Source organism: Coregonus clupeaformis, unplaced genomic scaffold (assembly GCF_020615455.1).
Source record: "Coregonus clupeaformis isolate EN_2021a unplaced genomic scaffold, ASM2061545v1 scaf0198, whole genome shotgun sequence".
Taxonomy (NCBI): domain Eukaryota; kingdom Metazoa; phylum Chordata; class Actinopteri; order Salmoniformes; family Salmonidae; genus Coregonus; species Coregonus clupeaformis.
Genome location: NW_025533653.1, coordinates 426,613 through 453,211, shown reverse-complemented (window position 1 = coordinate 453,211; position 26,599 = coordinate 426,613).

The window sequence follows — 26,599 nt, the reverse complement described above, 5'->3', positions numbered from 1 at the left end:
CTCTGTCTTGTCATCTCAGCTTCTAGAGCAGTACTCGTTTTTGGCTGGTAACTCCCTAAAACATGATTTTAGAGCATGTTCAATGAAAACTGACAAAACATTTTATTTCACTCATTGAACACAAATATTGACTCCTGTTCTCTTCTTAAGGTCCTGTATTTGTTTTTGTTGCGAATCCCTAAAACATGTTTTTGACCATATTCATTCAAATCTGATGTCTCCACATATTGTCCATTCCTAGTTATCTGCTAGTTGCGTAGTGAAATTGATAAAATATGATTTTATACCATGTTCATTGTAAACTGTTTAAAGCGTATTTCAAAGATGTGAAACACAAATACTGTGTCATGTCATCTCAGCTTCTAGAGCAATACCCGTTTTTGAAGGGTAACTCCCTAAAACATGATTTTAGACCATGTTCAATGAAAACTGACAAAACATTTTATTTCACTCATCGAAGAAAAATATTGGCTCCTGTTCTCTTCTTACGGTGCTGTACTAGTTTTTTGTTGAAAATCACTAGAACATGTTTTTGACCATATTCATTCAAATCTATTGTCTTCACATTTTGGCCATTACAACTAATCTGCTAGTTGAATTGTGGAAATTGATAAAATATGATTTTATACCATGTTCATTGTAAACTGTTTAAAACATATTCAAAGATGTGAAACACAAATACTCTGTCTTGTCATCTCAGCTTCTACACCAGTACCCGTTTTTGGCGGGTAACTCCCTAAAACATGATTTTAGACCATGTTCAATGAAAACTGACAAAACATTTTATTTCACTCATCGAACACAAATATTGACTCCTGTTCTCTTCTTAAGGTCCTGTACTAGTTTTTTGTTGAAAATCACTAAAACATGTTTTTGACCATATTCATTCAAATCTGTTGTCTAAACATATTGGCCATTACAACTAATCTGCTAGTTGAATTGTGGAAATTGATAAAATATGATTTTATACCATGTTCATTGTAAACTGTTTAAAACAAATTTCAAAGATGTGAAAAAGAAATCTTCTGTCATGTCATCTCAGCTTCTAAAGCAGTACCCGTTTTTGGCGGGTAACTCCCTCAAACATTATTTTAGACCATGTTCAATGAAAACTGACAAAACATTTTATTTCACTCATCGAACACAAATATTGACTCCTCTTCTCTTCTTAAGGTCCTGTACTTGTTTTTTGTTGTGAATCCCTAAAACATGTTTTTGACCATATTCATTCAAATCTGTTGTCTCCACATATTGTCCATTCCTAGTGATCTGCTAGTTGTGTAGTGAAATTGATAAAATATGATTTTATACCATGTTCATTGTAAACTGTTTAAAGCGTATTTAAAAGATGTGAAACACAAATACTGTGTCATGTCATCTCAGCTTCTAGAGCAATACCCGTTTTTTGGCGGGTAACTCCCTAAAACATGATTTTAGACCATGTTCAATGAAAACTGACAAAACATTTTATTTCACTCATCGAACACAAATATTGACTCCTGTTCTCTTCTTACTGTGCTGTACTATTCTTTTGTTGAAAATCACTAAAATTTGTTTTTGACCATATTCATTCAAATCTGTAGTCTCCACATATTGCTCATTACAACTAATCTGCTATTTGAATTGTTGAAATTGATAAAATATTATTTTATACCATGTTCATTGTAAACTGTTTAAAACATAAATCCACTGCTAGTTGAAAATCCCTAAAACATGTTTTTGACCATATTCATTCAAATCTGATGTCTCCACATATTGTCCATTCCTAGTTATCTGCTAGTTGCGTAGTGAAATTGATAAAATATGATTTTATACCATGTTCATTGTAAACTGTTTAAAGCGTATTTCAAAGATGTGAAACACAAATACTGTGTCATGTCATCTCAGCTTCTAGAGCTGTACCCGTTTTTGACGGGTAACTCCCTAAAACATGATTTTAGACCATGTTCAATGAAAACTGACAAAACATTTTATTTCACTCATCGAACAAAAATATTGGCTCCTGTTCTCTTCTTACGGTGTTGTACTAGTTTTTTGTTGAAAATAACTAAAACATGTTTTTGACCATATTCATTCAAATCTGTTGTCTCCACATTTTGGCCATTACAACTAATCTGCTAGTTGAATTGTGGAAATTAATAAAATATTATTTTATACCATGTTCATTGTAAACTGTTTAAAATCTATTTCAAAGATGTGAAACACAAATACTGTGTCATGTCATCTCAGCTTCTAGAGCAGTACCCATTTTTGGCGTGTAACTCCCTAAAAAATGATTTTAGACCATGTTCAATGAAAACTGACAAAACATTTTATTTCACTCATCGAACAAAAATATTGGCTCCTGTTCTCTTCTTACGGTGTTGTACTAGTTTTTTGTTGAAAATAACTAAAACATGTTTTTGACCATATTCATTCAAATCTGTTGTCTCCACATTTTGGCCATTACAACTAATCTGCTAGTTGAATTGTGGAAATTAATAAAATATTATTTTATACCATGTTCATTGTAAACTGTTTAAAATGTATTTCAAAGATGTGAAACACAAATACTGTGTCATGTCATCTCAGCTTCTAGAGCAGTACCCATTTTTGGCGTGTAACTCCCTAAAAAATGATTTTACACCATGTTCAATGAAAACTGTCAAAACATTTTATTTCACTCATCGAACACAAATATTGACTCCTGTTCTCTTTTTACGGTGCTGTACTAGTTTTTTGTTGAAAATCACTAAAATATATTTTTGACCATATTCATTCAAATCTGTTGTCTCCACATATTGACCATTACAACTAATCTGCTAGTTGAATTGTGGAAATTGATAAAATATGATTTTATACCATGTTCATTGTAAACTGTTTAAAACATATTTCCACTGCTAGTTGAAAATCACTAAAACATGTTTTTGACCATATTCATTCAAATCTGTTGTCTCCACATATTGTCCATTCCTAGTGATCTGCTAGTTGCGTTGTGAAATGGATCAAATATGATTTTATACCATGTTCATTGTAAACTGTTTAAAGCGTATTTCAAAGATGTGGAACACAAATACTGTGTCATGTCAACTCAGCTTCTAGAGCAGTACCCGTTTTTTGCGGGTAACTCCCTAAAACATGATTTTAGACCATGTTCAATGAAAACTGACAAAACATTTTATTTCACTCATCGAACACAAATATTGACTCCTGTTCTCTTCTTACGGTGCTGTACTAGTTTTTTGTTGAAAATCACTAAAATATATTTTTGACCATATTCATTCAAATCTGTTGTCTCCACATATTGACCATTACAACTAATCTGCTAGTTGAATTGTGGAAATTGATAAAATATGATTTTATACCATGTTCATTGTAAACTGTTTAAAACATATTTCCACTGCTAGTTGAAAATCACTAAAACATGTTTTTGACCATATTCATTCAAATCTGTTGTCTCCACATATTGTCCATTCCTAGTGATCTGCTAGTTGCGTTGTGAAATGGATAAAATATGATTTTATACCATGTTCATTGTAAACTGTTTAAAGCATATTTGAAAGATGTGGAACACAAATACTGTGTCATGTCAACTCAGCTTCTAGAGCAGTACCCGTTTTTGGCGGGTAACTCCCTAAAACATGATTTTAGACCATGTTCAATGAAAACTGACAAAACATTTTATTTCACTCATCGAACACAAATATTGACTCCTGTTCTCTTCTTACGGTGCTGTACTAGTTTTTTGTTGAAAATCACTAAAACATGTTTTTTACCATATTCATTCAAATCTGTTGTCTCCACATTTTGGCCATTACAACTAATCTGCCAGTTGAATTGTGGAAATTAATAACATATTATTTTATACCATGTTCATTGTAAACTGTTTAAAACATATTTCAAAGATGTGAAACACAAATACTGTGTCATGTCATCTTAGCTTCTAGAGCAGTACCCATTTTTGGCGTGTAACTCCCTAAAACATGATTTTAGACCATGTTCAATGAAAACTGTCAAAACATTTTATTTCACTCATCGAACACAAATATTGACTCCTGTTCTCTTTTTACGGTGCTGTACTAGTTTTTTTGTTGAAAATCACTAAAACATGTTTTTGACCATATTCATTCAAATCTGTTGTCTCCACATATTGGCCATTACCACAAATCTGCTAGATGAATTGTGGAAATTGATAAAATATGATTTTATACCATGTTCATTTTAAACTGATTAAAACATATTTCAAAGATTTGAAACACAAATACTCTGTCTTGTCATCTCAGCTTCTAGAGCAGTACTCGTTTTTGGCTGGTAACTCCCTAAAACATGATTTTAGAGCATGTTCAATGAAAACTGACAAAACATTTTATTTCACTCATTGAACACAAATATTGACTCCTGTTCTCTTCTTAAGGTCCTGTATTTGTTTTTGTTGCGAATCCCTAAAACATGTTTTTGACCATATTCATTCAAATCTGATGTCTCCACATATTGTCCATTCCTAGTTATCTGCTATTTGCGTAGTGAAATTGATAAAATATGACTTTATACCATGTTCATTGTAAACTGTTTAAAGCGTATTTCAAAGATGTGAAACACGAATACTGTGTCATGTCATCTCAGCTTCTAGAGCAGTACCCATTTTTGGCGTGTAACTCCCTAAAACATGATTTTAGACCATGTTCAATGAAAACTGTCAAAACATTTTATTTCACTCATCGAACACAAATATTGACTCCTGTTCTCTTCTTAAGGTCCTGTATTTGTTTTTGTTGCGAATCCCTAAAACATGTTTTTGACCATATTCATTCAAATCTGTTGTCTCCACAAATTGACCATTACAACTAATCTGCTAGTTGAATTGTGGGAATTGATAAAATATGATTTTATACCATGTTCATTGTAAACTGTTTAAAACATATTTCCACTGCTAGTTGAAAATCACTAAAACATGTTTTTGACCATATTCATTCAAATCTGTTGTCTCCACATATTGTCCATTCCTAGTGATCTGCTAGTTGCGTTGTGAAATGGATAAAATATGATTTTATACCATGTTCATTGTAAACTGTTTAAAGCGTATTTCAAAGATGTGGAACACAAATACTGTGTCATGTCAACTCAGCTTCTAGAGCAGTACCCGTTTTTGGCGGGTAACTCCCTAAAACATGATTTTAGACATTGTTCAATGAAAACTGACTAAACATTTTATTTCTCTCATCGAACACAAATATTGACTCCTGTTCTCTTCTTACGGTGCTGTACTAGTTTTTTGTTGAAAATCACTAAAACATGTTTTTTAACATATACATTCAAATCTGTTGTCTCCACATTTTGGCCATTACAACTAATCTGCTAGTTGAATTGTGGAAATTAATAAAATATTATTTTATACCATGTTCATTGTAAACTGTTTAAAACGTATTTCAAAGATGTGAAACACAAATACTGTGTCATGTCATCTCAGCTTCTAGAGCAGTACCCATTTTTGGCGTGTAACTCCCTAAAACATGATTTTAGACCATGTTCAATGAAAACTGTCAAAACATTTTATTTCACTCATCGAACACAAATATTGACTCCTGTTCTCTTCTTAAGGTCCTGTACTAGTTTTTTGTTGAAAATCACTAAAACTTGTTTTTGAACATATTAATTCAAATCTGTTGTCTCCACATATTGGCCATTACAACTAATCTGCTAGTTGAATTGTGGAAATTGATAAAATATGATTTTATACCATGTTCATTGTAAACTGTTTAAAACATATTCAAAGATGTGAAACACAAATACTCTGTCTTGTCATCTCAGCTTCTACACCAGTACCCGTTTTTGGCGGGTAACTCCCTAAAACATGATTTTAGACCATGTTCAATGAAAACTGACAAAACATTTTATTTCACTCATCGAACACAAATATTGACTCCTCTTCTCTTCTTAAGGTCCTGTACTTGTTTTTTGTTGTGAATCCCTAAAACATGTTTTTGACCATATTCATTCAAATCTGTTGTCTCCACATATTGTCCATTCCTAGTGATCTGCTAGTTGTGTAGTGAAATTGATAAAATATGATTTTATACCATGTTCATTGTAAACTGTTTAAAGCGTATTTAAAAGATGTGAAACACAAATACTGTGTCATGTCATCTCAGCTTCTAGAGCAATACCCGTTTTTGGCGGGTAACTCCCTAAAACATGATTTTAGACCATGTTCAATGAAAACTGACAAAACATTTTATTTCACTCATCGAACACAAATATTGACTCCTGTTCTCTTCTTACTGTGCTGTACTATTCTTTTGTTGAAAATCACTAAAATTAGTTTTTGACCATATTCATTCAAATCTGTAGTCTCCACATATTGCTCATTACAACTAATCTGCTATTTGAATTGTTGAAATTGATAAAATATTATTTTATACCATGTTCATTGTAAACTGTTTAAAACATAAATCCACTGCTAGTTGAAAATCCCTAAAACATGTTTTTGACCATATTCATTCAAATCTGATGTCTCCACATATTGTCCATTCCTAGTTATCTGCTAGTTGCGTAGTGAAATTGATAAAATATGATTTTATACCATGTTCATTGTAAACTGTTTAAAGCGTATTTCAAAGATGTGAAACACAAATACTGTGTCATGTCATCTCAGCTTCTAGAGCAGTACCCGTTTTTGGCGGGTAACTCCCTAAAACATGATTTTAGACCATGTTCAATGAAAACTGACAAAACATTTTATTTCACTCATCGAACACAAATATTGACTCCTGTTCTCTTCTTAAGGTCCTGTACTAGTTTTTTGTTGAAAATCACTAAAACATGTTTTTGACCATATTCATTCAAATCTGTTGTCTAAACATATTGGCCATTACAACTAATCTGCTAGTTGAATTGTGGAAATTGATAAAATATGATTTTATACCATGTTCATTGTAAACTGTTTAAAACAAATTTCAAAGATGTGAAAAAGAAATCTTCTGTCATGTCATCTCAGCTTCTAAAGCAGTACCCGTTTTTGGCGGGTAACTCCCTCAAACATTATTTTAGACCATGTTCAATGAAAACTGACAAAACATTTTATTTCACTCATCGAACACAAATATTGACTCCTCTTCTCTTCTTAAGGTCCTGTACTTGTTTTTTGTTGTGAATCCCTAAAACATGTTTTTGACCATATTCATTCAAATCTGTTGTCTCCACATATTGTCTATTCCTAGTGATCTGCTAGTTGTGTAGTGAAATTGATAAAATATGATTTTATACCATGTTCATTGTAAACTGTTTAAAGCGTATTTAAAAGATGTGAAACACAAATACTGTGTCATGTCATCTCAGCTTCTAGAGCAATACCCGTTTTTGGCGGGTAACTCCCTAAAACATGATTTTAGACCATGTTCAATGAAAACTGACAAAACATTTTATTTCACTCATCGAACACAAATATTGACTCCTGTTCTCTTCTTACTGTGCTGTACTATTCTTTTGTTGAAAATCACTAAAATTTGTTTTTGACCATATTCATTCAAATCTGTAGACTCCACATATTGCTCATTACAACTAATCTGCTATTTGAATTGTTGAAATTGATAAAATATTATTTTATACCATGTTCATTGTAAACTGTTTAAAACATAAATCCACTGCTAGTTGAAAATCCCTAAAACATGTTTTTGACCATATTCATTCAAATCTGATGTCTCCACATATTGTCCATTCCTAGTTATCTGCTAGTTGCGTAGTGAAATTGATAAAATATGATTTTATACCATGTTCATTGTAAACTGTTTAAAGCGTATTTCAAAGATGTGAAACACAAATACTGTGTCATGTCATCTCAGCTTCTAGAGCTGTACCCGTTTTTGACGGGTAACTCCCTAAAACATGATTTTAGACCATGTTCAATGAAAACTGACAAAACATTTTATTTCACTCATCGAACAAAAATATTGGCTCCTGTTCTCTTCTTACGGTGTTGTACTAGTTTTTTGTTGAAAATAACTAAAACATGTTTTTGACCATATTCATTCAAATCTGTTGTCTCCACATTTTGGCCATTACAACTAATCTGCTAGTTGAATTGTGGAAATTAATAAAATATTATTTTATACCATGTTCATTCTAAACTGTTTAAAATGTATTTCAAAGATGTGAAACACAAATACTGTGTCATGTCATCTCAGCTTCTAGAGCAGTACCCATTTTTGGCGTGTAACTCCCTAAAAAATGATTTTACACCATGTTCAATGAAAACTGTCAAAACATTTTATTTCACTCATCGAACACAAATATTGACTCCTGTTCTCTTTTTACGGTGCTGTACTAGTTTTTTGTTGAAAATCACTAAAACATGTTTTTGACCATATTCATTCAAATCTGTTGTCTCCACATATTGTCCATTCCTAGTGATCTGCTAGTTGCGTTGTGAAATGGATCAAATATGATTTTATACCATGTTCATTGTAAACTGTTTAGAGCGTATTTCAAAGATGTGGAACACAAATACTGTGTCATGTCAACTCAGCTTCTAGAGCAGTACCCGTTTTTTGCGGGTAACTCCCTAAAACATGATTTTAGACCATGTTCAATGAAAACTGACAAAACATTTTATTTCACTCATCGAACACAAATATTGACTCCTGTTCTCTTCTTAAGGTCCTGTACTAGTTTTTTGTTGAAAATCACTAAAACATGTTTTTGACCATATTCATTCAAATCTGTTGTCTAAACATATTGGCCATTACAACTAATCTGCTAGTTGAATTGTGGAAATTGATAAAATATGATTTTATACCATGTTCATTGTAAACTGTTTAAAACAAATTTCAAAGATGTGAAAAAGAAATCTTCTGTCATGTCATCTCAGCTTCTAAAGCAGTACCCGTTTTTGGCGGGTAACTCCCTCAAACATTATTTTAGACCATGTTCAATGAAAACTGACAAAACATTTTATTTCACTCATCGAACACAAATATTGACTCCTCTTCTCTTCTTAAGGTCCTGTACTTGTTTTTTGTTGTGAATCCCTAAAACATGTTTTTGACCATATTCATTCAAATCTGTTGTCTCCACATATTGTCCATTCCTAGTGATCTGCTAGTTGTGTAGTGAAATTGATAAAATATGATTTTATACCATGTTCATTGTAAACTGTTTAAAGCGTATTTAAAAGATGTGAAACACAAATACTGTGTCATGTCATCTCAGCTTCTAGAGCAATACCCGTTTTTTGGCGGGTAACTCCCTAAAACATGATTTTAGACCATGTTCAATGAAAACTGACAAAACATTTTATTTCACTCATCGAACACAAATATTGACTCCTGTTCTCTTCTTACTGTGCTGTACTATTCTTTTGTTGAAAATCACTAAAATTTGTTTTTGACCATATTCATTCAAATCTGTAGTCTCCACATATTGCTCATTACAACTAATCTGCTATTTGAATTGTTGAAATTGATAAAATATTATTTTATACCATGTTCATTGTAAACTGTTTAAAAACATAAATCCACTGCTAGTTGAAAATCCCTAAAACATGTTTTTGACCATATTCATTCAAATCTGATGTCTCCACATATTGTCCATTCCTAGTTATCTGCTAGTTGCGTAGTGAAATTGATAAAATATGATTTTATACCATGTTCATTGTAAACTGTTTAAAGCGTATTTCAAAGATGTGAAACACAAATACTGTGTCATGTCATCTCAGCTTCTAGAGCTGTACCCGTTTTTGACGGGTAACTCCCTAAAACATGATTTTAGACCATGTTCAATGAAAACTGACAAAACATTTTATTTCACTCATCGAACACAAATATTGACTCCTGTTCTCTTCTTACGGTGCTGTACTAGTTTTTTGTTGAAAATCACTAAAATATATTTTTGACCATATTCATTCAAATCTGTTGTCTCCACATATTGACCATTACAACTAATCTGCTAGTTGAATTGTGGAAATTGATAAAATATGATTTTATACCATGTTCATTGTAAACTGTTTAAAACATATTTCCACTGCTAGTTGAAAATCACTAAAACATGTTTTTGACCATATTCATTCAAATCTGTTGTCTCCACATATTGTCCATTCCTAGTGATCTGCTAGTTGCGTTGTGAAATGGATAAAATATGATTTTATACCATGTTCATTGTAAACTGTTTAAAGCATATTTGAAAGATGTGGAACACAAATACTGTGTCATGTCAACTCAGCTTCTAGAGCAGTACCCGTTTTTGGCGGGTAACTCCCTAAAACATGATTTTAGACCATGTTCAATGAAAACTGACAAAACATTTTATTTCACTCATCGAACACAAATATTGACTCCTGTTCTCTTCTTACGGTGCTGTACTAGTTTTTTGTTGAAAATCACTAAAACATGTTTTTTACCATATTCATTCAAATCTGTTGTCTCCACATTTTGGCCATTACAACTAATCTGCCAGTTGAATTGTGGAAATTAATAACATATTATTTTATACCATGTTCATTGTAAACTGTTTAAAACATATTTCAAAGATGTGAAACACAAATACTGTGTCATGTCATCTTAGCTTCTAGAGCAGTACCCATTTTTGGCGTGTAACTCCCTAAAACATGATTTTAGACCATGTTCAATGAAAACTGTCAAAACATTTTATTTCACTCATCGAACACAAATATTGACTCCTGTTCTCTTTTTACGGTGCTGTACTAGTTTTTTGTTGAAAATCACTAAAACATGTTTTTGACCATATTCATTCAAATCTGTTGTCTCCACATATTGGCCATTACCACAAATCTGCTAGATGAATTGTGGAAATTGATAAAATATGATTTTATACCATGTTCATTTTAAACTGATTAAAACATATTTCAAAGATTTGAAACACAAATACTCTGTCTTGTCATCTCAGCTTCTAGAGCAGTACTCGTTTTTGGCTGGTAACTCCCTAAAACATGATTTTAGAGCATGTTCAATGAAAACTGACAAAACATTTTATTTCACTCATTGAACACAAATATTGACTCCTGTTCTCTTCTTAAGGTCCTGTATTTGTTTTTGTTGCGAATCCCTAAAACATGTTTTTGACCATATTCATTCAAATCTGATGTCTCCACATATTGTCCATTCCTAGTTATCTGCTATTTGCGTAGTGAAATTGATAAAATATGATTTTATACCATGTTCATTGTAAACTGTTTAAAACATATTTCCACTGCTAGTTGAAAATCACTAAAACATGTTTTTGACCATATTCATTCAAATCTGTTGTCTCCACATATTGTCCATTCCTAGTGATCTGCTAGTTGCGTTGTGAAATGGATAAAATATGATTTTATACCATGTTCATTGTAAACTGTTTAAAGCGTATTTCAAAGATGTGGAACACAAATACTGTGTCTTGTCAACTCAGCTTCTAGAGCAGTACCCGTTTTTGGCGGGTAACTCCCTAAAACATGATTTTAGACCATGTTCAATGAAAACTGACAAAACATTTTATTTCACTCATCGAACAAAAATATTGACTCCTGTTCTCTTCTTACGGTGCTGTACTAGTTTTTTGTTGAAAATCACTAAAACATGTTTTTTACCATATTCATTCAAATCTGTTGTCTCCACATTTTGGCCATTACAACTAATCTGCTAGTTGAATTGTGGAAATTGATAAAATATGATTTTATACCATGTTCATTGTAAACTGTTTAAAACATATTTCCACTGCTAGTTGAAAATCACTAAAACATGTTTTTGACCATATTCATTCAAATCTGTTGTCTCCACATATTGTCCATTCCTAGTGATCTGCTAGTTGCGTTGTGAAATGGATAAAATATGATTTTATACCATGTTCATTGTAAACTGTTTAAAGCGTATTTCAAAGATGTGGAACACAAATACTGTGTCTTGTCAACTCAGCTTCTAGAGCAGTACCCGTTTTTGGCGGGTAACTCCCTAAAACATGATTTTAGACCATGTTCAATGAAAACTGACAAAACATTTTATTTCACTCATCGAACAAAAATATTGACTCCTGTTCTCTTCTTACGGTGCTGTACTAGTTTTTTGTTGAAAATCACTAAAACATGTTTTTTTACCATATTCATTCAAATCTGTTGTCTCCACATTTTGGCCATTACAACTAATCTGCTAGTTGAATTGTGGAAATTAATAAAATATGATTTTATACCATGTTCATTGTAAACTGTTTAAAACATATTTCCACTGCTAGTTGAAAATCACTAAAACATGTTTTTGACCATATTCATTCAAATCTGTTGTCTCCACATATTGTCCATTCCTAGTGATCTGCTAGTTGCGTTGTGAAATGGATAAAATATGATTTTATACCATGTTCATTGTAAACTGTTTAAAGCATATTTGAAAGATGTGGAACACAAATACTGTGTAATGTCAACTCAGCTTCTAGAGCAGTACCCGTTTTTGGCGGGTAACTCCCTAAAACATGATTTTAGACCATGTTCAATGAAAACTGACAAAACATTTTATTTCACTCATCGAACACAAATATTGACTCCTGTTCTCTTCTTACGGTGCTGCACTAGTTTTTTGTTGAAAATCACTAAAACATGTTTTTTACCATATTCATTCAAATCTGTTGTCTCCACATTTTGGCCATTACAACTAATCTGCTAGTTGAATTGTGGAAATGAATAACATATTATTTTATACCATGTTCATTGTAAACTGTTTAAAACATATTTCAAAGATGTGAAACACAAATACTGTGTCATGTCATCTTAGCTTCTAGAGCAGTACCCATTTTTGGCGTGTAACTCCCTAAAACATGATTTTAGACCATGTTCAATGAAAACTGTCAAAACATTTTATTTCACTCATCGAACACAAATATTGACTCCTGTTCTCTTTTTACGGTGCTGTACTAGTTTTTTGTTGAAAATCACTAAAACATGTTTTTGACCATATTCATTCAAATCTGTTGTCTCCACATATTGGCCATTACCACAAATCTGCTAGATGAATTGTGGAAATTGATAAAATATGATTTTATACCATGTTCATTTTAAACTGATTAAAACATATTTCAAAGATTTGAAACACAAATACTCTGTCTTGTCATCTCAGCTTCTAGAGCAGTACTCGTTTTTGGCTGGTAACTCCCTAAAACATGATTTTAGAGCATGTTCAATGAAAACTGACAAAACATTTTATTTCACTCATTGAACACAAATATTGACTCCTGTTCTCTTCTTAAGGTCCTGTATTTGTTTTTGTTGCGAATCCCTAAAACATGTTTTTGACCATATTCATTCAAATCTGATGTCTCCACATATTGTCCATTCCTAGTTATCTGCTATTTGCGTAGTGAAATTGATAAAATATGATTTTATACCATGTTCATTGTAAACTGTTTAAAGCGTATTTCAAAGATGTGAAACACAAATACTGTGTCATGTCATCTCAGCTTCTAGAGCAGTACCCATTTTTGGCGTGTAACTCCCTAAAACATGATTTTATACCATGTTCAATGAAAACTGTCAAAACATTTTATTTCACTCATCGAACACAAATATTGACTCCTGTTCTCTTTTTACGGTGCTGTACTAGTTTTTTGTTGAAAATCACTAAAAGATGTTTTTGACCATATTCATTCAAATCTGTTGTCTCCACATATTGGCCATTACCACAAATCTGCTAGATGAATTTGTGGTAATGTTCAATACTGTGGTAATGTTCAATACTGTGTCAATACTGTGTCATGTCATCTCAGCTTCTAGAGCAGTACCCGTTTTTGGCGGGTAACTCCCTAAAACATGATTTTAGACCATGTTCAATGAAAACTGACAAAACATTTTATTTCACTCATTGAACATAAATATTGACTCCTGTTCTCTTCTTAAGGTCCTGTATTTGAATTTTGTTGCGAATCCCTAAAACATGTTTTTGACCATATTCATTCAAATCTGATGTCTCCACATATTGTCCATTCCTAGTTATCTGCTAGTTGCGTAGTGAAATTGATAAAATTTGATTTTATACCATGTTCATTGTAAACTGTTTAAAGCGTATTTCAAAGATGTGAAACACAAATACTGTGTAATGACATCTCAGCTTCTAGAGCAGTACCCGTTTTTGGCGGGTAACTCCTTAAAACATGATTTTAGACCATGTTCAATGAAAACTGACAAAACATTTCATTTCACACATCAAACACAAATATTGACTCCTGTTCTCTTCTTATGGTGCTGTACTAGTTTGTTGTTGAAAATCACTAAAACACGTTTTTGACCATATTCATTCAAATCTGTTGTCTCCACATATTGTCCATTCCTAGTGATCTGCTAGTTGCGTTGTGAAATGGATAAAATATGATTTTATAATATGTTCATTGTAAACTGTTTAAAACGTATTTCAAAGATGTGAAACACAAATACTCTGTCATGTCATCTAAGCTTCTAGAGCAGTACTCGTTTTTGGCTGGTAAATCCCTAAAACATGATTTTAGACCATGTTCAATGAAAACTGACAAAACATTTTATTTCACTCATTGAAGACAAATATTGACTCCTGTTCTCTTCTTAAGGTCCTGTATTTGATTTTTGTTGCGAATCCCTAAAACATGTTGTCACACTCTGGCTCCAGGACTTGTGTAGTTGAGCCAGGGTGTATGTTGTTTTGTTGGGTTTTGGGTGATTGTTTATGTTTGCATGTCTGTCACGTTTATTTCTAGGTTGGGAGTTCTGGGTGTCTATTTCTAGGTCGTTGATTGGTGTCGTGTGACTCCCAATCGGAGGTAACGAGTGTCAGCTGTCGGCTCGTTATCTCTGATTGGGAGCCATATTTAAACTGTTGTGTTTCACTGTTTGTTTGTGGGTTTTTGTTCCATGTTTCTGTCAGTGTTACAGAGGACTTCACTATCGTCATTTGTTGTTTTTTCGTGGTTGCTTTATTTAATAAAGTCATTATGTTCACTCCACGCGCTGCGTATTGGTCCGCTTCCTCAGACGATCGTGACAGAAAAACCCACCATAAAAGGACCAAGCAGCGTGTCAAGCGGCAACAGGATCCACCTACACAGGATTTATATCCACCCATAAAGGATTCATGGACATGGGAGGAGATACTGGATGGTAAGGGTCCTTGGGCACAACCGGGAGAATATCGCCTCCCTCGTGAAGAGCTGGAGGCAGCTAAAGCCGAGAGGAGGCGATATGAGGAGGCAGCACGGAGGCAAGGCTGGAAGCCCGGGAGTACTACCCAAAAAATTTTTTGGGGGGGGGGCACATGGCTTGGCGCCTGGGCAGCAGGAGGCTGCCACAGGGAGATGTGGAGAGAAGGCTATCGGATTACGGGAGCCATTGGCGAGTAGAGGGAGGGAAGTTGTTGTCGCACGGCATGAGAGACTGAAGTGTGTTACCAGTCCGGTCCGGCCCGTTCCTGATCCCCAGTTAAGGCCAGTGGTGTGTGTTCCCGGTACGGACCGGCCTGTTCCTGCTCCACGCACGTATCCCTACGGGTGCGTCACCAGCCCAGCCCGGCCTGTTCCTTCAGAGCCGTCCGCCAGACCGGAGCCGCTAGAGCCTTCCGCCAGACAGAATCATACACCTGCTATGGAATCAGCAGGAGCCGACGCAGCCTATGCTGGACTGGAGGCTCGGGTTCGTGACCGGCAGGAGCGGCTCATGCGGATGGGAGCAGTCCTGCTGGAGGTGATGACTGCAATCCGAGGCTGGGGTCCGCCTCCACCGCTAGCCGCCCAGCCAGCACCATCAGCCAGCCATGAGCAGCCAGACCCGTCAGCCAGCCATGAGCAGCCAGATCCGTCAGCCAGCCATGAGCAGCCAGATCCGTCAGCCAGCCATGAGCAGCCAGATCCGTCAGCCCGCCATGAGCAGCCAGATCCGTCAGCTAGCCATGAGCAGCCAGATCCGTCAGCCAGCCATGAGCAGCCAGATCCGTCAGCCAGCCATGAGCAGCCAGATCTGTCAGCCAGCCATGAGCAGCCAGATCTGTCAACCAGCCATGAGCAGCCAGATCCGTCAGCCAGCCATGAGCAGCCAGATCCATCAGCCAGCCGCGAGCAGCCAGATCCGTCAGCTAGCCGCGAGCAGCCAGATCCGTCAGCCAGCCATGAGCAGCCAGATCCGTCAGCCAGCCATGAGCAGCCAGACCCGTCAGCCAGCCAGGATCCGCCAGAGCCGTCTAGCCAGGATCCGCCAGAGCCGTCCAGCCAGGATCTGCCAGAGCCGTCCAGCCAGGATCCGCCAGAGCCGTCCAGCAAGGATCCGCCAGAGCCGTCCAGCCAGGATCCGCTAGAGCCGTCCAGCCAGGATCTGCCAGAGCTGTCCAGCCAGGATCCGCCAGCCAGCCAGGATCCGCCAGAGCCAGCCAGCCAGGATCCGCCAGAGCCGTCCAGCCAGGATCCGCCAGAGCCGTCCAGCCGGGATCCGCCAGAGCCGTCCAGCCGGGATCCGCCAGAGCCGTCCAGCCGGGATCCGCCAGAGCCGACCAGCCAGGAGCCACCAGAGCCGTCCAGCCAGGATCCGCCAGAGCCGTCCAGCCAGGATCCGCCAGAGTCGTCCAGCCAGGACCCGCCAGAGCCGTCCAGCCGGGATCCGCCAGTGCCGTCCAGCCGGGATCCGCCAGAGCCGTCCAGCCGGGATCCGCCAGAGCCGTCCAGCCGGGATCCGCCAGAGCCGTCCAGCCGGGATCCGCCAGAGCCGTCCAGCCGGGATCCGCCAGAGCCGTCCAGCCGGGATCCGCCAGAGCCGACCAGCCAGGAGCCACCAGAGCCGTCCAGCCAGTATCCGCCATTCAGCCTGGTACTGCCCCTTAGTCCGGTACTGCCCCTTAGTCCGGTACTGCCCCTTAGTCCGGTGCTGCCCCTTAGTCCGGTGCCGCCCCTTAACCCAGTGGGGTTTAGTTGGGGGGTGGTCATGTGGAGGAGGCTAGGGAAGCGGGTGGTGACTAAGGTGGGATGGGGACCACGACCAGGGGCAGAACCGCCACCGTGGACAGACGCCCACCCAGACCCTCCCCTAGACTGTATGCTGGTGCGCCCGGAGTTCGCACCTTTAGGGGGGGGTACTGTCACACTCTGGCTCCAGGACTTGTGTAGTTGAGCCAGGGTGTATGTTGTTTTGTTGGGTTTTGGGTGATTGTTTATGTTTGCATGTCTGTCACGTTTATTTCTAGGTTGGGAGTTCTGGGTGTCTATTTCTAGGTCGTTGATTGGTGTCGTGTGACTCCCAATCGGAGGTAACGAGTGTCAGCTGTCGGCTCGTTATCTCTGATTGGGAGCCATATTTAAACTGTTGTGTTTCACTGTTTGTTTGTGGGTTTTTGTTCCATGTTTCTGTCAGTGTTACAGAGGACTTCACTATCGTCATTTGTTGTTTTTTCGTGGTTGCTTTATTTAATAAAGTCATTATGTTCACTCCACGCGCTGCGTATTGGTCCGCTTCCTCAGACGATCGTGACACATGTTTTTGACCATATTCATTCAAATCTGATGTCTCCACATATTGTCCATTCCTAGTTATCTGCTAGTTGCGTAGTGAAATTGATAAAATATGATTTTATACCATGTTCATTGTAAACTGTTTAAAACATATTTCCACTGCTAGTTGAAAATCACTAAAACATGTTTTTGACCATATTCATTCAAATCTGTTGTCTCCACATATTGTCCATTCCTAGTGATCTGCTAGTTGCGTTGTGAAATGGATAAAATATGATTTTATACCATGTTCATTGTAAACTGTTTAAAACGTATTTCAGAGATGTGAAACACAAATACTCTGTCATGTCATCTCAGCTTCTAGACCAGTACCCATTTTTGGCGGGTAACTCCCTAAAACATGATTTTAGACCATGTTCAATGAAAACTGACAAAACATTTTATTTCACTCATCGAACAAAAATATTGACTCCTGTTCTCTTCTTACGGTGCTGTACTAGTTTTTTGTTGAAAATCCCTAAAACATTTTTTTGACCATATTCATTCAAATCTGTTGTCTCCACATATTGTCCATTCCTAGTGATCTGCTAGTTGCGTTGTGAAATGGATAAAATATGATTTTATAATATGTTCATTGTAAACTGTTTAAAACGTATTTCAAAGATGTGAAACACAAATACTCTGTCATGTCATCTAAGCTTCTAGAGCAGTACTCGTTTTTGGCTGGTAAATCCCTAAAACATGATTTTAGACCATGTTCAATGAAAACTGACAAAACATTTTATTTCACTTATCGAACACAAATATTGACTCCTGTTCTCTTCTTAAGGTCCTGTACTTGTTTTTTTTTTGCGAATCCCTAAAACATGTTTTTGACCATATTCATTCAAATCTGATGTCTCCACATATTGTCCATTCCTAGTTATCTGCTAGTTGCGTAGTGAAATTGATAAAATTTGATTTTATACCATGTTCATTGTAAACTGTTTAAAGCGTATTTCAAAGATGTGAAACACAAATACTGTGTCATGACATCTCAGCTTCTAGAGCAGTACCCGTTTTTGGCGGGTAACTCCTTAAAACATGATTTTAGACCATGTTCAATGAAAACTGACAAAACATTTTATTTCACTCATCGAACACAAATATTGACTCCTGTTCTCTTCTTACGGTGCTGTACTAGTTTTTTGTTGAGAATCACTAAAATAAATTTTTGTCCATATTCATTCAAATCTGTTGTCTCCACATATTGACCATTACAACTAATCTGCTAGTTGAATTGTGGAAATTGATAAAATATGATTTTATACCATGTTCATTGTAAACTGTTTAAAACATATTTCCACTGATAGTTGAAAATCACTAAAACATGTTTTTGACCATATTCATTCAAATCTGTTGTCTCCACATATTGCCCATTCCTAGTGATCTGCTAGTTGCGTTGTGAAATGGATAAAATATGATTTTATACCATGTTCATTGTAAACTGTTTAAAGCGTATTTGAAAGATGTGGAACACAAATACTGTGTCATGTCAACTCAGCTTCTAGAGCAGTACCCGTTTTTGGCGGGTAACTCCCTAAAACATGATTTTAGACCATGTTCAATGAAAACTGACAAAACATTTTATTTCACTCATCGAACACAAATATTGACTCCTGTTCTCTTTTTACGGTGCTGTACTAGTTTTTTGTTGAAAATCACTAAAACATGTTTTTTACCATATTCATTCAAATCTGTTGTCTCCACATTTTGGCCATTACAACTAATCTGCTAGTTGAATTGTGGAAATTAATAACATATTATTTTATACCATGTTCATTGTAAACTGTTTAAAACATATTTCAAAGATGTGAAACACAAATACTGTGTCATGTCATCTTAGCTTCTAGAGCAGTACCCATTTTTGGCGTGTAACTCCCTAAAACATGATTTTAGACCATGTTCAATGAAAACTGTCAAAACATTTTATTTCACTCATCGAACACAAATATTGACTCCTGTTCTCTTTTTACGGTGCTGTACTAGTTTTTTTGTTGAAAATCACTAAAACATGTTTTTGACCATATTCATTCAAATCTGTTGTCTCCACATATTGGCCATTACCACAAATCTGCTAGATGAATTGTGGAAATTGATAAAATATGATTTTATACCATGTTCATTTTAAACTGATTAAAACATATTTCAAAGATTTGAAACACAAATACTCTGTCTTGTCATCTCAGCTTCTAGAGCAGTACTCGTTTTTGGCGGGTAACTCCCTAAAACATGATTTTAGAGCATGTTCAATGAAAACTGACAAAACATTTTATTTCACTCATTGAACACAAATATTGACTCCTGTTCTCTTTTTACGGTGCTGTACTAGTTTTTTGTTGAAAATCACTAAAACATGTTTTTGACCATATTCATTCAAATCTGTTGTCTCCACATTTTGGCCATTACAACTAATTTGCTAGTTGAATTGTGGAAATTAATAAAATATGATTTTATACCATGTTCATTGTAAACTGTTTAAAACATATTTCCACTGCTAGTTGAAAATCACTAAAACATGTTTTTGACCATATTCATTCAAATCTGTTGTCTCCACATATTGTCCATTCCTAGTGATCTGCTAGTTGCGTTGTGAAATGGATAAAATATGATTTTATACCATGTTCATTGTAAACTGTTTAAAGCGTATTTCAAAGATGTGGAACACAAATACTGTGTCATGTCAACTCAGCTTCTAGAGCAGTACCCGTTTTTTGCGGGTAACTCCCTAAAACATGATTTTAGACCATGTTCAATGAAAACTGACAAAACATTTTATTTCACTCATCGAACACAAATATTGACTCCTGTTCTCTTCTTACGGTGCTGTACTAGTTTTTTGTTGAAAATCACTAAAATATATTTTTGACCATATTCATTCAAATCTGTTGTCTCCACATATTGACCATTACAACTAATCTGCTAGTTGAATTGTGGAAATTGATAAAATATGATTTTATACCATGTTCATTGTAAACTGTTTAAAACATATTTCCACTGCTAGTTGAAAATCACTAAAACATGTATTTGACCATATTCATTCAAATCTGTTGTCTCCACATATTGGCCATTACAACAAATCTGCTAGATGAATTGTGGAAATTGAAAAAATATGATTTTATACCATGATCATTGTAAACTGATTAAAACCTATTTCAAAGATTTGAAACACAAATACTCTGTCTTGTCATCTCAGCTTCTAGAGCAGTACTCGTTTTTGGCTGGTAACTCCCTAAAACATGATTTTAGACCATGTTCAATGAAAACTGACAAAACATTTTATTTCAATCATTGAACACAAATATTTGGTGAAAATCACTAAAACATGTTTTTGACCATATTCATTCAAATCTGTTGTCTCCACATTTTGGCCATTACAACTAATCTGTTAGTCGAATTGTGGAAATTTATAAAATATTATTTTATACCATGTTCATTGTAAACAGTTTAAAACGTATTTCAAAGATGTGAAACACAAATACTCTGTCATGTCATCTAAGCTTCTAGAGCAGTACTCGTTTTTGGCTGGTGAATCGCTAAAACATGATTTTAGACCATGTTCAATGAAAACTGACAAAACATTTTATTTCACTTATCGAACACAAATATTGACTCCTGTTCTCTTCTTAAGGTCCTGTACTTGTTTTTTTTTTGCGAATCCCTAAAACATGTTTTTGACCACATTCATTTAAATCTGTTGTCTCCACGTATTGGCCATTACAACTAATCTGCAAGTTGAACTGTGGAAATTGATAAAATATGATTTTATACCATGTTCATTGTAAACTGTTTAAAACGTATTTCAAAGATCTGAAACACAAATACTCTGTCATGTCATCTCAGCTTCTAGACCAGTACCCGTTTTTGGCGGGTAACTCCCTAAAACATGATTTTAGACAATGTTCAAAGAAAACTGACATGTTTTTGACCATATTCATTCAAATCTGTTGTCTCCACATATTGGCCATTACAGCAAATCTGCTAGATGAATTGTGGAAATTGATCAAATATGATTTTATACCATGTTCATTGTAAACTGATTAAAACATATTTCAAAGATTTGAAACACAAATACTCTGTCTTGTCATCTCATCTTCTAGAGCAGTACTCGTTTTTAGCTGGTAACTCCCTAAAACATGATTTTAGACCATGTTCAATAAAAACTGACAAAACATTTTAATTCACTCATTGAACACAAATATTGACTCCTGTTCTCTTCTTAAGGTCCTGTATTTGTTTTGTGTTGCGAATCCCTAAAACATGTTTTTGACCATATTCATTCAAATCTGATGTCTCCACATATTGGCCATTCCTAGTTATCTGCTAGTTGCGTAGTGAAATTGATAAAATATGATTTTATACCATGTTCATTGTAAACTGTTTAAAACGTATTTCAAAGATCTGAAACACAAATACTCTGTCATGTCATCTCAGCTTCTAGACCAGTACCCGTTTTTGGCGGGTAACTCCCTAAAACATGATTTTAGACCATGTTCAATGAAAACTGACAAAACATTTTATTTCACACATCAAACACAAATATTGACTCCTGTTCTCTTCTTATGGTGCTGTACTAGTTTGTTGTTGAAAATCACTAAAACAGGTTTTTGACCATATTCATTCAAATCTGTTGTCTCCACATATTGTCCATTCCTAGTGATCTGCTAGTTGCGTTGTGAAATGGATAAAATATGATTTTATAATATGTTCATTGTAAACTGTTTAAAACGTATTTCAAAGATGTGAAACACAAATACTCTGTCTTGTCATCTAAGCTTCTAGAGCAGTACTCGTTTTTGGCTGGTAAATCCCTAAAACATGATTTTAGACCATGTTCAATGAAAACTGGCAAAACATTTTATTTCACTCATTGAACACAAATATTGACTCCTGTTCTCTTCTTAAGGTCCTGTTTTTGATTTTTGTTGCGAATCCCTAAAACATGTTTTTGACCATATTCATTCAAATCTGATGTCTCCACATATTGTCCATTCCTAGTTATCTGCTAGTTGCGTAGTGAAATTGATAAAATATGATTTTATACCAAGTTCATTGTAAACTGTTTAAAACATATTTCCACTGCTAGTTGAAAATCACTAAAACATGTTTTTGACCATATTCATTCAAATCTGTTGTCTCCACATATTGTCCATTCCTAGTTATCTGCTAGTTGCGTAGTGAAATTGATAAAATTTGATTTTATACCATGTTCATTGTAAACTGTTTAAAGCGTATTTCAAAGATGTGAAACACAAATACTGTGTCATGACATCTCAGCTTCTAGAGCAGTACCCGTTTTTGGCGGGTAACTCCTTAAAACATGATTTTAGACCATGTTCAATGAAAACTGACAAAACATTTTATTTCACACATCAAACACAAATATTGACTCCTGTTCTCTTCTTATGGTGCTGTACTAGTTTATTGTTGAAAATCACTAAAACAGGTTTTTGACCATATTCATTCAAATCTGTTGTCTACACATATTGTCCATTCCTAGTGATCTGCTAGTTGCGTTGTGAAATGGATAAAATATGATTTTATACCATGTTCATTGTAAACTGTTTAAAACGTATTTCAGAGATGTGAAACACAAATACTCTGTCATGTCATCTCAGCTTCTAGACCAGTACCCATTTTTGGCGGGTAACTCCCTAAAACATGATTTTAGACCATGTTCAATGAAAACTGACAAAACATTTTATTTCACTCATCGAACAAAAATATTGACTCCTGTTCTCTTCTTACGGTGCTGTACTAGTTTTTTGGTGAAAATCACTAAAACATGTTTTTGACCATATTCATTCAAATCTGTTGTCTCCACATTTTGGCCATTACAACTAATCTGTTAGTTGAATTGTGGAAATTGATCAAATATTATTTTATACCATGTTCATTGTAAACTGTTTAAAACGTATTTCAAAGATCTGAAACACAAATACTCTGTCATGTCATCTCAGCTTCTAGACCAGTACCCGTTTTTGGCGGGTAACTCCCTAAAACATGATTTTAGACCATGTTCAAAGAAAACTGACAAAACATTTAATTTCACTCATCGAACACAAATATTGACTCCTGTTCTCTTCTTACGGTGCTGTACTAGTTTTTTGTTGAAAATCACTAAAACATGTTTTTGACCATATTCATTCAAATCTGTTGTCTCCACATATTGGCCATTACAACAAATCTGCTAGATGAATTGTGGAAATTGATCAAATATGATTTTATACCATGTTCATTGTAAACTGTTTAAAACATAATTCCAATACTAGTTGAAAATCACTAAAACATGTTTTTGACCATATTCATTCAAATCTGTTGTCTCCACATATTGGCCATTACAACAAATCTGCTAGTTGAATTGTGGAAATTGATAAAATATGATTTTATACCATGATCATTGTAAACTGTTTAAAACATATTTCAAAGATGTGAAACACAAATACTCTGTCTTGTCATCTAATTTTCTAGAGCAGTACCCGTTTTTGGCGGGCAACTCCCTAAAACATGATTTTAGACCATGTTCAATGAAAACTGACAAAACGTTTTATTTCACTCATCGAACACAAATATTGACTCCTGTTCTCTTCTTAAGGTCCTGTATTAGTTTTTTGTTGCAAATCCCTAAAATAAGTTTTTGACCATATTCATTCAAATCTGATGTCTCCACATATTGTCCATTCCTAGTTATCTGCTAGTAGCATAGTGAAATTGATAAAATATGATTTTATACCATGTTCATTGTAAACTGTTTAAAGCGTATTTCAAAGATGTGAAACACAAATACTGTGTCATGACATCTCAGCTTCTAGAGCAGTACCCGTTTTTGGCTGGTGAATCGCTAAAACATGATTTTAGACCATGTTCAATGAAAACTGACAAAACATTCTATTTCACTTATCGAACACAAATATTGACTCCTGTTCTCTTCTTAAGGTCCTGTACTTGTTGTTTTTTTGCGAATCCCTAAAACATGTTTTTGACCATATTCATTCAAATCTGTTGTCTCCACGTATTGGCCATTACAACTAATCTGCAAGTTGAACTGTGGAAATTGATAAAATATGATTTTATACCATGTTCATTGTAAACTGTTTAAAACGTATTTCAAAGATCTGAAACACAAATACTCTGTCATGTCATCTCAGCTTCTAGACCAGTACCCGTTTTTGGCGGGTAACTCCCTAAAACATGATTTTAGACCATGTTCAAAGAAAACTGACATGTTTTTGACCATATTCATTCAAATCTGTTGTCTCCACATATTGGCCATTACAACAAATCTGCTAGATGAATTGTGGAAATTGATCAAATATGATTTTATACCATGTTCATTGTAAACTGATTAAAACATATTTCAAAGATTTGAAACACAAATACTCTGTCTTGTCATCTCATCTTCTAGAGCAGTACTCGTTTTTAGCTGGTAACTCCCTAAAACATGATTTTAGACCATGTTCAATAAAAACTGACAAAACATTTTAATTCACTCATTGAACACAAATATTGACTCCTGTTCTCTTCTTAAGGTCCTGTATTTGTTTTGTGTTGCGAATCCCTAAAACATGTTTTTGACCATATTCTGTCATGAGCACTCTCTCTCCCTGGTAGCAACATTAATTGCATTCAATTATCTTCCACTCTGCTCACCTCCCTCTCTCTACTCAGCCTAACTAGCTCCACCTGCCCTGCTCTGCTCTTGTTACCTGGCCAGCTGCACTGCATTTCCCACTCACCATCCTCACCTTGCCTCACTCTGTTCTAATTACTCTGCCAGCTGAACTGCATTTCCCCACTACCTCTCCCAGTATATCAAGCCCTGTTTTTCAGCCAAGCCCTGTCAGATCGTCTTCAAACCCGGACCAGTAACCTGCCTGTCTGCGCTCTGACTCCTGTTTGTGATACCGATCCTTTCTTGACTGCCTCCTTGTTCTACTGCCCCGTCTATCCCAACCTGCCTTCTGGACCTCGACTACTCTCCGATCTTCAGCCCCTCCGGTAACTCGTTTCTGCCTTCTGTCTCTCACCACGATATTTGCCCAGCCCTGATCTGTACTTCTGCCTGCCATTCATATTGCTGTTGTGTGTGTGTGTTCCCCCAGGTCTCCGACCACCAGATGAGCGTGCCCAGACGTTTCACCACCCTCAGCCCGATACGCCGCTCCATCACTGGGGAACACACACACTAAGCACTTGGACTGGACACCCCCGGACATTTGGTGACCCCCGGAGCACAGGTACCCACAGGAGGACCCTGAAAGACCCCTGACACCCCGGGGACTCCTCTTCCCGCCTGTAACCTTGAATAAAGAACTCTGAATTTGAACTTGCGCTCTTGGGTCCTCTTCTGTTCGTGACAGAACGATCTGACCATCATGGACCCAGCGCACTCCCTGACCACGATGGAGGAAGAGCCAGAGAGGACTGCCCTACAGCGACTGGAACGCTCTGAGGGAGACATAAATCGGATGGCTGGCGACATCGCTTCCCTTCTCCAGCTATTCAACCAGCAGCAACAACAGTTCCAACTGCAGCAACAACAGCTAGCCCAAGCCCTGCAACTACTCTCAAGCCCGGCTACTCCACCTGCACCCCCCTGGTCCTTTTGTTCCTGTACCACCGATACTCCTTCATCCCTCCGCTGGAGGTCCCAATGCTGCAGGCCCGGCAGTGCTGCCACCAGATCCCCACGCTCCTGAACCAAGGATTGGGAACCCGGAACGTTTTGATGGCAACCAGAAGCAAGTAAGACCATTCTTGAGCAGCTGCCGAATCCAGTTTGCACTACAGCCCAGGACTTTCTCAACAGAGGGAGCCAAGGTGGGGTATGTCATCACACATCTCACCGGTCGAGCTCGGTTGTGGGGAACGGCGGAATTCGACCGGCAAACCCCAGCCTGTGCCTCCTTCAGTGCCTTTGAGGAGGAGATGTTAAAGGTCTTTGACCTAGGCTCGCCAACAGCCGAAGCGTCACAAGCTCTGCTCACCATCCGTCAGGGCAATCGGACAGTGGCAGACTTCTCCATTGACTTTCGTACCCTGGCCAGTCAAAGCTCGTTTAACCCAGAGGCACTGGTGCAAGCCTTCCTCCATAGCCTGGCGGACTATATCAAGGACGAGCTTGTTTCCCATGACCCGCCCTCAACGCTTGATGCCG